General features: G+C 39.8%; 1 protein-coding gene across 1 annotated transcript in view; it reads right to left on the bottom strand.

Moving 5' to 3' along the window:
- LOC108633303 (platelet glycoprotein 4-like) overlaps positions 10,754–13,920 on the bottom strand; it is a 75,586-nt gene continuing 72,419 nt past the window's right edge. The window contains exon 14 of the mRNA XM_018047277.1: positions 10,754–11,901. The gene's annotated coding sequence lies outside the window, so the exon portion shown is untranslated. The remainder of the gene's footprint in view (positions 11,902–13,920) is intronic.

Below are 13,920 nucleotides of genomic sequence, written 5' to 3'. Positions count from 1 at the left end.
GGCCTGTAGTTTTCTTTTTTTGTGACATCTTTGTCAGGTTTTGGTATTAGGGTGATGGTGGCCTCATAGAATGAGTTTGGAAGTTTACCTTCCTCTGCAATTTTCTGGAAGAGTTTGAGGAGGATAGGTGTTAGCTCTTCTCGAAATTTTTGGTAGAATTCAGCTGTGAAGCCGTCTGGACCTGGGCTTTTGTTTGCTGGAAGATTTCTGATTACAGTTTCAATTTCTGTGCTTGTGATGGGTCTGTTAAGATTTTCTATTTCTTCCTGATTCAGTTTTGGAAAATTGTACTTTTCTAAGAATTTGTCCATTTCTTCCACATTGTCCATTTTATTGGCATATAACTGCTGATAGTAGTCTCTTATGATCCTTTGTATTTCTGTGTTGTCTGTTGTGATCTCTCCATTTTCATTTCTAATTTTATTGATTTGATTTTTCTCTTTTTGCTTCTTGATGAGTCAGGCTAATGGTTTGTCAATTTTATTTATCTTTTCAAAGAACCAGCTTTTGGCTTTGTTGATTTTTGCTATGGTCTCTTTTGTTTCTTTTGCATTTATTTTTGCCCTAATTTTTAAGATTTCTTTCCTTCTACTAACTCTGGGGTTCTCCAATTCTTCCTTTTCTAGTTGCTTTAGGTGTAGAGTTAGGTTATTTATTTGACTTTTTTCTTGTTTCTTGAGGTATGCCTGTATTGCTATGAACTTTCCTCTTAGCACTGCTTTTATAGTGTCCCACAGGTTTGGGGTTGTTGTGTTTCATTTTCATTAGTTTCTGTGCATATTTTGATTTCTTTTTTGATTTCTTCTGTGATTTGTTGGTTATTCAGAAGTGTGTTGTTCAACCTCCATATGTTGGAATTTTTAATAGTTTTTCTCCTGTAATTGAGATCTAATCTTAATGCATTATGGTCAGAAAAAATGCTTGGAATGATTTCGATTTTTTTGAATTTATCAAGTTTAGATTTATGGCCCAGGATGTGATCTATCCTGGAGAAGGTTCCATGAGCACTTGAAAAAAAGGTGAAATTCATTGTTTTGGGGTGAAATGTCCTATAGATATCAATTAGGTCTAACTGGTCTAAAGTATCATTTAAAGTTTGCGTTTCTTTGTTGATTTTCTGTTTAGTTGATCTGTCCATAGGTGTGAGTGGGGTATTAAAGTCTCCCACTATTATTGTGTTATTGTTGATTTCCCCTTTCATACTTGTTAGCATTTGTCTTACATATTGCGGTGCTCCTATATTGGGTGCATATATATTTATAATTGTTATATCTTCTTCTTGGATTGATCCTTTCATCATTATGTAGTGGCCTTCTTTGTCTCTTTTCACAGCCTTTGTTTTAAAGTCTATTTTATCGGAAATGAGTATTGCCACTCCTGCTTTCTTTTGGTCTCTATTTGCATGGTATATCTTTTTCCAGCCCTTCACTTTCAGTCTGTATGTGTCCCTTGTTTTGAGGTGGGTCTCTTGTAAGCAGCATATAGAGGGGTCTTGTTTTTGTATCCATTCGGCCAGTCTTTGTCTTTTGGTTGGGGCGTTCAACCCATTTACGTTTAAGGTAATTATTGATATGTATGATCCTGTTACCATTTACTTTATTGTTTTGGGTTCGGGTTTATACACCCTTTTCGTGTTTCCTGTCTAGAGAATACCCTTTAGCATTTGTTGGAGAGCTGGTTTGGTGGTGCTGAATTCTCTCAGCTTTTGCTTGTCTGTGAAGCTTTTGATTTCTCCTTCGTATTTGAATGAGATCCTTGCTGGGTACAGTAATCTGGGCTGTAGGTTATTGTCTTTCATCACTTTAAGTATGTCTTGCCATTCCCTCCTGGCCTGAAGAGTTTCTATTGAAAGATCAGCTGTTATCCTTATGGGAATCCCCTTGTGTGTTATTTGTTGTTTTTCCCTTGCTGCTTTTAATATTTGTTCTTTGTGTTTGATCTTTGTTAATTTGATTAATATGTGTCTTGGGGTGTTTTGCCTTGGGTTTATCCTATTTGGAACTCTCCATGTTTCTTGGACTTGGGTGATTATTTCCTTCCCCATTTTAGGGAAGTTTTCAACTATTATCTCCTCAAGGATTTTCTCATGGTCTTTCTTTTTGTCTTCTTCTTCTGGGACTCCTATAATTCGAATATTGGAGCATTTCATATCGTCCTAGAGGTTTCTGAGATTGTCCTCATTTCTTTTAATTCGTTTTCTTATTTCTGCTCTGATTCATTTATTTCTACCATTCTATCTTCTATTTCACTAATCCTATCTTCTGCCTCCGTTATTCTGCTATTTGTTGCTTCCAGAGTGTTTCTGATCTCATTTATTGTGTTATTCATTATATTTTGACTCTTTTTTATTTCTTCTAGGTCCTTGTTAAACCTTTCGTGCATCTTCTCAATCCTTGTCTCTAGGCTATTTATCTGTGATTCCATTTTTATTTCAAGATTTTGGATCATTTTCACTATCAATATTCGGAATTCTTTCTCAGGTAGATTCCCTACCTCTTCCTCTTTTGTTTGGTTTGGTGGACATGCCTCCTGTTCCTTTATCTGCTGAGTATTCCTCTGTCTCTTCATCTTGATTATATTGCTGCGTTTGGGGTGGCCTTTTTATATTCTGGTAATTTGTGGAGTTCTCTTTATTATGGAGCTTCCTCACTGTGGGTGGGGTTGTATCAGTGGCTTGTCTAGGTTTCCTGGTTAGGGAGGCTTGTGTTGGAGTTCTGGTGGGTGGAGCTGGGTTTCTTCTCTCTGGAGTGCAGTGGAGTGATCAGTAATGGGTTATGAGACGTCAAAGGTTTTGGAGTAACTTTGAGCTGCCTGTATATTGAAGTTCAGGAGTGTGTTCCTGTGTTGCTGGAAAATTTGTGTGGTATGTCTTGTTCTGGAACTTGTTGGTCCTTGGGTGGAGCTTGGTTTCACTGTAGGTATGGTGGCATTTGATGAGCTCCTATTGCTTAATGTTCCCTGAATTCAGGACTTCTCTGATGTTTTCAGGCTTTGGACTTAAGCCTCCTGCTTCTGGTTTTCAGTTTTATTTTTACTGTAGCCTCTAGACTTCTCCATCTATATAGCACCGATGATAAAACATCTAGGTTAAAGATGAAAAGTTTCTCCACATTGAGGGACACTCAGAGAGGTTCACTGAGTTACAAGGAGAAGAGAAGAGGGAGGGGGTAGTTAGAGGTGACTGGAATGAGATGCGGTGAGATCAAAAGAGGAGAGAGCAAGCTAGCCAGTAGTCACTTCCTTATGTGCGTTCCATAGTCTGGACTGCTCAGAGTTTATGGAGTTATATGGGGAAGAGGAGAGGGAGGAAGTAGACAGAGGTGGCCAGGAGGATAAGAAAGAGGAATGAGAAGGAGAGAGAGAAATCCTGCCAGTAACCAGTTCCTTAGGTGTTCTCCACCGTCTGGAACACACAGAGGTTCACAGAGTTGGATAAAGAGATGGGGGAGAAAAGAGACAGAGGCCACCTGGTGGAGAAAAAGGAGAGTCCAAAGGAGGAGAGAGTGGTCAAGTCTGTAATCTCGCTCTCAGGTAAAATTGGGTAGTGAAGTTTGGGTTTTTAAATGTACAAAATTGACAACAAAAACCGAAGAGCAAAGATTAAAAATCTAGAGAAGAGGTTGGATTTTCAGAAATACAATATTAAAGAAAAGAAGCAGAAGGAAAAAGGAAAAAAGAAAAAAAGCCACAAGAATTATTAAAAAAACAAACAAACAAACAAACACCAATAACCACCCAGAGACTATATATGGTGTTTGCCTTAAAAAAAAAGTCTTTTTTTTTGAATATTAATAATAGGTTATAGAAATACACATTAGAGAAATAGAAGACTTAACTATTTAAAAAAAAAGTCAGAAAAAAGAAAAAAAAAGAAAAAAAAGGAATGATTTTTAAAATACTAAAAATATATCTGGCCCTTCTCTGATGTGGGCATTGTGGGGTCACTTCCAAGGCGGTTCCCTCTGTTTAACTTCTTCTTTATGCTGGCTTTTTAGGCTCACTAGTTCAGTCGCGCTGTGGGGAGGAGGCATCCTGCAAACAAATAGCACTGTCATGTGCACACAGTGTCTCAGCCCGCTGGACCTGTCCCTTCTTGCGGCACACAAACTGCTCCGGCTCTACGATGCTCAGCCGGGAACCGTCTGAGGCCCGCCCTAGGCTGCGTGCACTTCCCCGGTCTAAGCCGCTCAGGTTTGGCGCTCAGGCAGCCCTCAGAGGCACAGATTCGGCTGGGACTGCGCTTTGTGCCCTTCCCAGGTCCGAGTAACTCAGGGGTTTGGCGAGCTCGATCGCCGCGGCTTGTCACCTTTTCTGCCACTGCTGCTCAGCTTTCTGGGTGGACCGCTGGCGCCCCCCGTGAGGCAGATTGTGACTGTCCAGCACCCCCAGAAGTCTTAGCAAAGGAGCCTGCTTGCAGTTAGGTAAGTAAAGTCTCTCCGGGTCTGCAATTGCCCCTTTCCAGTCTTTACGGCTCTGGCTGCCTGTCCCCGGCGGGGGATGGTCTGCAACCGGCTTTTCCCGTTCCGTCCTTTGTTCTGTGCTCGGTCCTGGCGGTGTCTTATGTTCGAGCTTTTCGCGTGGTAGCTATCCCACAGTCTGGTTTGCTAGCCCAAGTTAGATCGTTCTGGTTGCGCGTGGGGCGTTCCTGCCCGATTCTTACAAAGCTCTGCAGCCCGCGCCTCCCGCGCGTCCCTGCCCTGCCCCCACTTCCCAATGGCGGATGCAGGCGTCTGTGCTGCTTTTCCGCTGGGGGAGTTACTGTTGGGCTTGTAATCTCTTGGTTTTAATTATTTATCTATTTTTCCTTCCTGTTATGTTGCCCTCTGCATTTCCAAGGCTCACCACAGACTCGGCAGGGAGAGTGTTTCCTGGTGTTTGGAAACCTCTCTTCTTCAAATTCCCTTCCCGGGACGAGCTCCCTCCCCACCTCCTTTGTCTCCTCTTTCATCTTTTATATTTTTCCTACCTGTTTTTGAAGACAATGGTCTGCTTTTCTGGTTGCCTGATGTCCTCTGCCAGCCTACAGAAGTTGTTTTGTGGAGTTTGCTCAGTGTTGAAATGTTCTTTTGAGGAATTTGTGAGGGAGAAAGTGGTCTTCCCGTCCTATTCCTCCGCCATCTTAGGACCGCCCCCTCTGGGCTACTAGTTTTGACAGAGGAGAAATAAGAGTTACTGGGCAGTCAATTCACAGATGCCATGATCTTCCAAAGTTGCAAGGTCTTTGTGTGTGTGTGTGTGTGTCAGTATCACAATTTATTTTTAGCTTTTTATTTTTAATTGGAGTGTTGGTGATTAGCAACATGTTAGTTTCAAGTGTACCAAATAGTGATTCAGTTATAAATAGAGATACATTTATTACTCTGCCATTAAAAAGAATATATTTGAATCAGCTCTAATGAGGTGTATGAAACTGGAGCCTATTATACAGAGTGAAGTAAGCCAGAAAGAAAAACACCAATACAGTATACTAACACATATATGGAGAAAGCGATGGCACCCCACTCCAGTACTCTTGCCTGGAAAATCCCATGGGCAGAGGAGCCTGGTAGGCTGCAGTCCATGGGGTCGCAAAGAGTTGGACACGACTGAGTGACTTCACTTTCCCCTTTCACTTTCATGGATTGGGGAAGGAAATGGCAACCCACTCCAGTGTTCTTGCCTGGAGAATCCCAGGGACAGGGGAGCCTGGTGGGCTGTTGTTTATGGGGGTGTCACAGAGTCAGACATGACTGAAGAGACTTAGCAGCAGCAGCAACACATATATGTGGAATTTAGAAAGCTGGTAACGATAACCCTGTATGTGAGACAGCAAAAGAGAAATGGATATATAGAACAGTCTTTTGGACTCTGTGGGAGAAGGTGAGGGTGGGATGATTTGGGAGAATGGCACTGAAACATGTATAATATCATATGTGAAACAAATTGCCAGTCCAGGTTCGATGCATGATAGTGGATGCTTGGGTGTGGTGCACTGGGACGACCCAGAGGGATGGTATAGGGAGGGAGGAGGGTTCAGGATGGGGAACACATGTACACCTGTGGCAGATTCATGTTGATGTATGGGCTTCCCTGGTGGCTCAGAGGGTAAAGCGTCTGCCTGCAATGCAGGAGGCCTGGGTTCGACTCCTGGGTCAGGAAGATCCCCTGGAGAAGGAAATGGCAACCCACTCCAGTATCCTTGCCTGGAAAATCCCATGGATGGAGAAGCCTGGTAGGCTACAGTCCATGGGGTTGCAAAGAGTTGGACACGACTGAGTGTGTCTAGTTTATCTTATGGCAAAACCAATACAATATTGTAATTAGCCTCCAATTAAAATAAATAAATTTATATTAATAAAAAAAAAGATTCTTTTCCTAAATGAATGGTTACAGAATGAGTAGAGTTCCTTATACTGTACTGTAAGTCTCTGTTAGTTGTTTATATACAGAAGTATGTATATGTTAATCCCAAACTCCCAGTTTATCCTTCCCCTCACCTTCCCCTTTGGTAACCGTAAATGTGTTTTTGAAATCCGTGAGTCTATTTTGTAAAGTTCATTTGTATCATTTTTTTTTAAGATTCCATATATGTGATACCATACGATATCTGTCTTTCTGTGACTTCACTAGTATAAGAATCTCTAGGGCCATCCGTGTTGCTGCAAATGCCGTTATTTCATGCTTTGTTATGTTGCTTTGTGTATGTGCACCGCATCTTGTTTACGCAGTCCTCGATCACTGGACTGTTTAGTTTGACTCCATGTCTTAGCTAGATAGAGCTGCAATGAACAGTGCGGTGTGTGTATCTTTTCAGATAGTGGTTTTCTCCGGGTATATGCCCAGGAATGGGATTGCTGGGATCATATGGTAGCTCTATTTTTAGTGTTTAAAGAGCCTTCATGCTGTTGTCATTGAATGGGATCATACAGTAGCTCTATTTTTAGTGTTTAGTGAATCTTCATACTGTTGTCCAGAATGGCTGTATCAATACATCCTCATCAACAGTGTGGGAGTGTTCCCTTTTCTCAGCACTAACTCCAGCATTTACTGTTTATAGATTTTTTGATGATGGCCATTTTGACAATGTGAGGTGCTACCTCATTGTAGTTTTGATTTGCATTTATCCAGTAATCAGAGATGTTGAGCATCATATCGTGTGCTTTTTGGCCATCTGTATGTCTTCTTTAAAGAGGTGTCTGTTTAGATCTTCTGCCCATAGTTGATTGTTCATTTTCTGATGTTGAGCTACGTATGCTGTGCATACATTTTGGATATTAATACCTTGATAATTGCTTCATTTGCAAGTATGTTCTCTCATTTTGTGAGTTGTCTTTTTATTTATGGTTTTCTTTGCTGTGAAAAGTCTTCAAGTTTAATTAGGTCCCCCTTTTGTTCTCATTACTCTAGGAGGTGAATCCAAGAAGATAATGCTGTGATTTATGTCAGAGTGTTCTGCCTATGTTTTCCTCTAAGAGTTTTATAGTATTGGTCTTACATTTAGGTCTTTTAGCCATTTTGAATATCTTTTTGTGTGTAGTGTTAGAGAATGATCTAATCTCATTCTTTTACATGTAGCTGTCCAGTTTTCCCAGCACCACTTATTGAAGAGACTGTCTTTTCTCCATTGCATATTCTTCCTTCCTTTGTCATAGATTAATTGACCATAGGTTCATGGGTTTATTTCTGGGCATTCTGTCCTCTTCCATTGGTCGATATCTCTGGTTTTGTGCTAGTGCCACACTGATGTGTTACTGTAGCTTAGGGAAATATGTTTTAAACCCTCCCAGTTAAAAGACATTTTGTCAGTATGTTTTGAGTATCTTTGGATTTTTCAAAAATCCTTCAGAAACGGTGATATCTCAGTTTGAGGTTTTCAGTGTTTACTGTGGCACCTCATGTGAGGACACTGAATTACTCTTGGATTTTAGTAGGCAAACAAAGCAACTAAAAATTGTTAGTCAGTCAGTTGTGTCGGATTCTTTGTGAGTCCCAAGGCTTCCCCATCCTCCACCATCTCCTGGAGTTTGCTCAAACTCATGTCCATCAATTCGGTGGACTTGATGCCATCCAACCATCTCATCCTTTGTTGTCCCCTTCTCCTCCTGCCCTCAATCTTTCTCAGCTCAGAGGCTTTTCCAATGGGTCAGCTCTTCACATCAGGTGGCCAAATATGGGAGCTTCAGCATCAGTCCCTCCAATGATCATTCAGGGTTGATTTCCTTTAGGATTGACTGGTTTGATCTCCTGGCAGTCCAAGGGACCATCAAGAGTCTTCTCCAACACCATAATTTGAAAGCATCAATTCTTTGATGCTCAACCTTCTTTATGGTCCAACTCTTATCTATACAAGACTACTGAAAACAAAACGTAGCTTTGACTGTACAGACCTTTGTTGGCAAAGTGATGTCTCTGCTTTTTAATACACTGTCCAGCTTTGTCATAGCTTTTCTGCAAAGGATCAAGCATCTTCTCATTTCATGGCTGCAGTCACCATCTGCAGTGATTTTGGGGTCCAAGAAAATAAAGTCTGTCACTGTTTCCATTGTTTCCCAATGTATTTGCTATTGAGTGATGGGACCCACTGTCATGATCTTCATTTTTTGAATGTAGAGTTTTAAACCAGCTTTTTCCCTTTCTGCTTCACCTTCACCAAGAGGCTCTTTAGTTCCTCTTCTCTTTCTGCCAACAAGGTGGTGTCATCTGCATATCTGAGGTTACTGACATTTCTCCAAGTAGTGTTGATTCCAGCTTGTGCTTCATCCATCCCAGCATTTTGCATGATGTACTCTGCATATTAGTTAAATAAGTGGGTGGCAATATACAGCCTTGACATACTCCTTTCCCAATTTGGAACCAGTCCATTACTCATGTCTGGTTCTAACTGTTGCTTCTTGACCTGCATACAGGTTTCTCAGGAGGCAGGTAAGGTGCTCTGGTATCCCTATCTCTTGATGAATTTTCCACAATTTGTGTGGTTCTAAGGCTTTAGCATAGTCAGTGAAACAGAGGTAGATGTTTTTCTGGAATTCTCTCTTTCTCTGATCCAATGGATATTGGCAATTTGATCTCTGGCTCCTCTGCCTTTTCTAAATCTAGCTTGTACATCTGGAAGTTCTCAGTTCACATGCTGTTGAAGCCTAGCTTGTAGTATTTTGAACATTACCTTGCTAGCGTGTGAAATGAATGCAACTGTGCGGTAGTTTGAGCATTCTTTGGCGTTGCCCATCTTTGGGATGGGGATGAAAACTGACCTTTTCCAGTCCTGTGGCCACTGCTGAGTTTTCCAAATGTGCTGGCATATTGAATGCAGCAGTTTCACAGCATCATCTTTCAGGATTTGAAATAGTTCAGCTGGAATTCCATCACCTCCACTAGATTTGTTTGTGGTGATGCTTCCTAAGGCCCACTTGACTTCACATTCCAGTATGTCTGGCTCTAGGTGTGTGATCATAGCATCATGGGTATCTGGGTCATTAAGATCTTTCCTGAGTAGTTCTTCTGTGTATTATTTCCAACTCTGTTCTGCTTCTGTTAGGTCCATACTATTTCTATCCTTTATTGTGCCCATGTTTGCATGAAATGATCCCTTGATATCTCTGATTTTCTCAAAGAGATCTCTAGTACCTTATGATTATGCAGTGAAAGTGACAGATTCAAGGAATTAGATCCTTTAGATGGAGTGCCTGAAGAACTATAGATGAAGGTTCATAACACTGTACAAGAGATAGTGATCAAAACCATCCCCATGAAAAAGAAGTGCAAAAAGGTAAAATGGCTGTCTGAGAAAGCCTTACAAATAGCTGAGAAAAGAAGAGAAGTGAAAGGCAAAGGAGAAAAGGAAAGATATACCTATCTGAATGCAGAGTTCCAAAAAATAGCAAGGAGAGATAAGAGAGCCTTCCTAAGTGAACACTGCAGTTACTAATACTTTGTCCTATAAACTTCTTTGGGTAAAGCACAGACAGAGTGTGGTCTGTCTTCTGTGGAAAGCTGTTTTAGGGGGAACTCGTGCTCTCTGCCATAAATGAACCCCTGCTAAAGAAAGCAGGATTACCTAACAATATGTATTCTAATAAAAAGAAAAGATCCTTCACAGTCTAGAAGTCCTGTTGCTGAAAAAGATGAAACCAAGTATCCTTTCCTTTTCTTCCAACTTGCTTTAAAAATTAACTTAGAATGGGAGTTCCCTGGTGTATAAGAGTCCACCTGCCACTGCAGGGGACATGAGTTCGATCCCTGGTCTGGGAAGATTATACATGCCGCAGGGCAACCAACCCCATGTGCTGCAGCTACTGAGCCCACAAACAGCAGCTGTTGAGACATGCCCTAGAGCCCAAGCTAGTGGTGAGCAGGGGCTGCCAGTTGTGATATGTGGGCTGCTTCTTGTGGCTTCTCTTGCTGCAGACAAGCTCCACAACAAGAGATGCCACCACAAGGAGAAGCTCACACACAACAACTTTAGCCCCTGCTCACTACAACTAGAGAAAGCCTGTGGGCAGCAGTGAAGACCCAGTGCAGCCAAAAATAAATCAATGAATACATTTTTTTAAAAGTTCAAGAAATGCATTTTCAAAAGGAAAAGAATATGAAAAACCTTTTAAAAATTAATTTAGGAAAATGTGGTCAAGACTGAATTTAGAAAGAATGTTTCAGAAAGAAATACAAATGCGTAAAGAAATAAAAATTCAAATAGACTACTTCAGACAGAATACTAGACTAAATGTTTTGTGATACAACAGGAACGAGGCAAAGCACAGGAATAAGAAAGGGCATCTTTTAATGAATGAAACCAGTCTCTCTGCAGTGACTGTGAAAGCAAGAAATATTACAATAAGTAACCATTAATGCACATTCTACTCATCGTTCCCTTTCATGCAATACTTTTTATTTTCATTTACATCTCTTAACACTAGCAGAGAATTCTTTTCAGTTTTATTCATGTACTTTGCGGCTGTGCTGGGTCTTCATTGCTGTGCGCAGGCTTTCTCTAGCAGTGGTCAGCAGGGGCTACTTGTGACGCATGGGCTTCTCCTTGTGGCTTCTCTCGTTGCAGAGCATGGTCTTTAGGTGCATGGGCATCAGTAATTGTAGCACTTGGGCTTAGCTGTCTTGCTGTATGTGGAATCTTCCTGGACCAGAGTTCAAACCTGGGTCCCCTGCACTGGACCACCAGGGAATTCTAGCACAGCATTCTGAAATTGCCAAGCATAAGTTTATGCAGCTGAGTGAAAAGATCAAAATGTACTCAGTTTTCCAGAAGTGCTGATGAACATGGAAGATGACAAAATTCTTTTACATACCCATTTACATAACTATTGACAAAAATATAAGCATATATTGTTAAGGAGAGCATGATTATGAACAATTCCATAAAGAAAGAAACTGAAGTAATGTATAATAAATGGTTCAGAGGCCAAGCATTTGGTTACCGTTCTTAAATGCTTTTCAAAATAGTTGATCCTCATGAAATGCAATGTACCAACAGTCTTGGGGTCTGTGTTGTTGCAGGGACACCGATAAGGGTAATGACATTTCCCCTTTGAGGAAGACAAGTGTTCAAGATCCAGGATTTGTTTAGGTTGTCCAGTCCTCTTCCATATTTACCACCAGGGAACCAATTAGTAAATCAATACCCAATAAAAATAAGTGTATCATGAATAAGTGAGGTCTGTAGAAATTTAATTCAATTGTGTGTGTATGTTGAATTTTAAAACCTATTTTTGTTCAAAGTGTGGATGGCATCTTAGTGATCCTTTAGCAGTGTGCTTATGCTCAGTGCAAAACAAAAAATGCCACGAGTTCTTCAACTATAAGATAAGGTGTGCTTGCAAAGATAAAGCATATCAAATCTTCATTTTGTTGGTCCATATTAAGAATGGTCCTAACGTAGCTGATGCATGAATGTGAAGACTCATTTGCTCCCTGGAAAGAAGAAAGGTAAGTACTTAGTACTTATCAGAAAGTTGTGGAAAAAATAGGTAATTCTGACCGTCTTTATACTGAAGATGTCATATTTTCTAGTAATTAGCCCAGCTTCTCAAGCTGGAAAGAAAAATTCTCTGATGCACTTCATGGATAAGGCAGTTATTTTCCCATTCCAGGGCCTCCTTTCCAGATCTCAAGAGCTGCATGCAGTCAGATGAGGAGGGTCACTCATTAAATCTCCTCTGCATGAGCATTTCCACTCCTTGCTGTCCCTTCAGACCATCCTCCATTTAGTGGTATATGTACTGTTACTTTCAAAAAGACTATTGGTTTACTCTCTCTGTGAATAAAACCATACCTTAGGTCTACCATCTTTGCTCTATTCCCTCCTGTACATCCATCTTCTTATGTTTCAATTGTTTGTAAATCTGCCCACAGGCATAATTATTAAATATTCAACATGAAGTCTGTTTAAGGAAATCTATATCTGTGAATCTTCCAAATCTAGTAAATCAAGTAATCTGTAGAGAATAGTGTTCTCTGTTTGTAAAGAAAAAAAAAAAAAAAAAAAACATTGTGTAAAGAGCAGTAGCTTTCCACTGCAACAATCAGATGTTTAAGAAAAATCAATATGCTTGTTGACAGTGACAATTAGAGAGTTCTCCATCTTTCACCTCAATTTAGCCACAAAGAGACCCAAGATACTGGATATTCAGGGTTCATTAAGCATTGATGAAATATATCATGTAACAGTTACAGGGAAGAATACAGAAGAATTTACAACTATTACACTTCATTTTTAAAAGCATATTTTCCCACTAGAACAAGTTTTGTTGTGATATGGCTTTTAAGTGGGTAATCTTTTCTGTCTATTGTATAAATGATCATGTGTATTACTTTGTTTAATCATAACTTATTTGTTACTTGACTAATGACAGGTCTTAAAGGTGATACAATATTTCTTTCATTACAATGTGAATATATTAGTTTAGCATTTTGAATATTCTGTTCAGATGGATTGTAGGCAGAAGCATTCAATCTTTTTAGTGAATAAATATAGGCAGAAAGCATCAGAACAAAAGATTGAGTGGTCTTCCGAGGCCCAAGTTCTCATTCTTACATACAGAAAATACTGTTGCATGTCCTGTTTCACTTTTTAAATAATTCAGTTTGACTGATGTCACATTTAAAAAACGAACAGATTTGCGCTGTTAAAATTTTCTATAATGTCTCAAAAAGATAGAATGAATGCTGGTGAATCCCTGGCTACTGGAAATATAAAATTTTCTTAGAGATTAGTTGTGATAATTCATGTAAAATGGTTATCATAATTTTGGTGCATAATAGAAGGTCAGTCATTATCAGTGGCAGCTCCAGAACTTCTGTATAAGACAGCATACAGTCAACAATCTGAAAGGAGAGTAAGAAGACTTGTTTTGAAGTTGTAATTTTTCATAGCAAGTATATTGCTTTTATTTTGATTGTATATATTTTTTGATTTTCCTGGGAAGAAGCGTGGATGGAACCTAATGTAAGTGGAAAATCCTCCCTGCACCCTACCAGGCCACACCGATGCCACATATGATTATTAAAGGCTTCATTTAGGGAAGACTGAGTCAGATGTTCCTCTATTTACAAGGGGGCATCGGCACTAATAACTAAAACACAGAGACCTGAGCCACGTCTTCAATTTTGCTTAAACTCCTACTGTCCACATGTACCTGATTTTTCCTGTAAACTCTGGCTTTACTGTATTGACTTGTTTTTCTTCTATTTTTTTATACTATTGTATTAAATTTTGGTTCATGAATTGTAATAATTCATCAAGGCTTCAACATTAAACATGTAGGGTACACACTGTGATTTTGTACTGTGATTGTAGCATGTTTTATGCTATAATCCTTTATATTAATGTTATCTTCATCTTAAAAGAGCATATTTATCCTGTTTTCTTACTATCATTTATTGAGTTTCTATTTCTCCTTAATTCCTAGCTTATTTAATAAACCTTTCTAT

The sequence above is a fragment of the Capra hircus genome, chromosome 4 (genome assembly GCF_001704415.2).
Source record: "Capra hircus breed San Clemente chromosome 4, ASM170441v1, whole genome shotgun sequence".
NCBI lineage: Eukaryota > Metazoa > Chordata > Mammalia > Artiodactyla > Bovidae > Capra > Capra hircus.
This window is presented reverse-complemented; position numbering and strand designations above follow the sequence as displayed.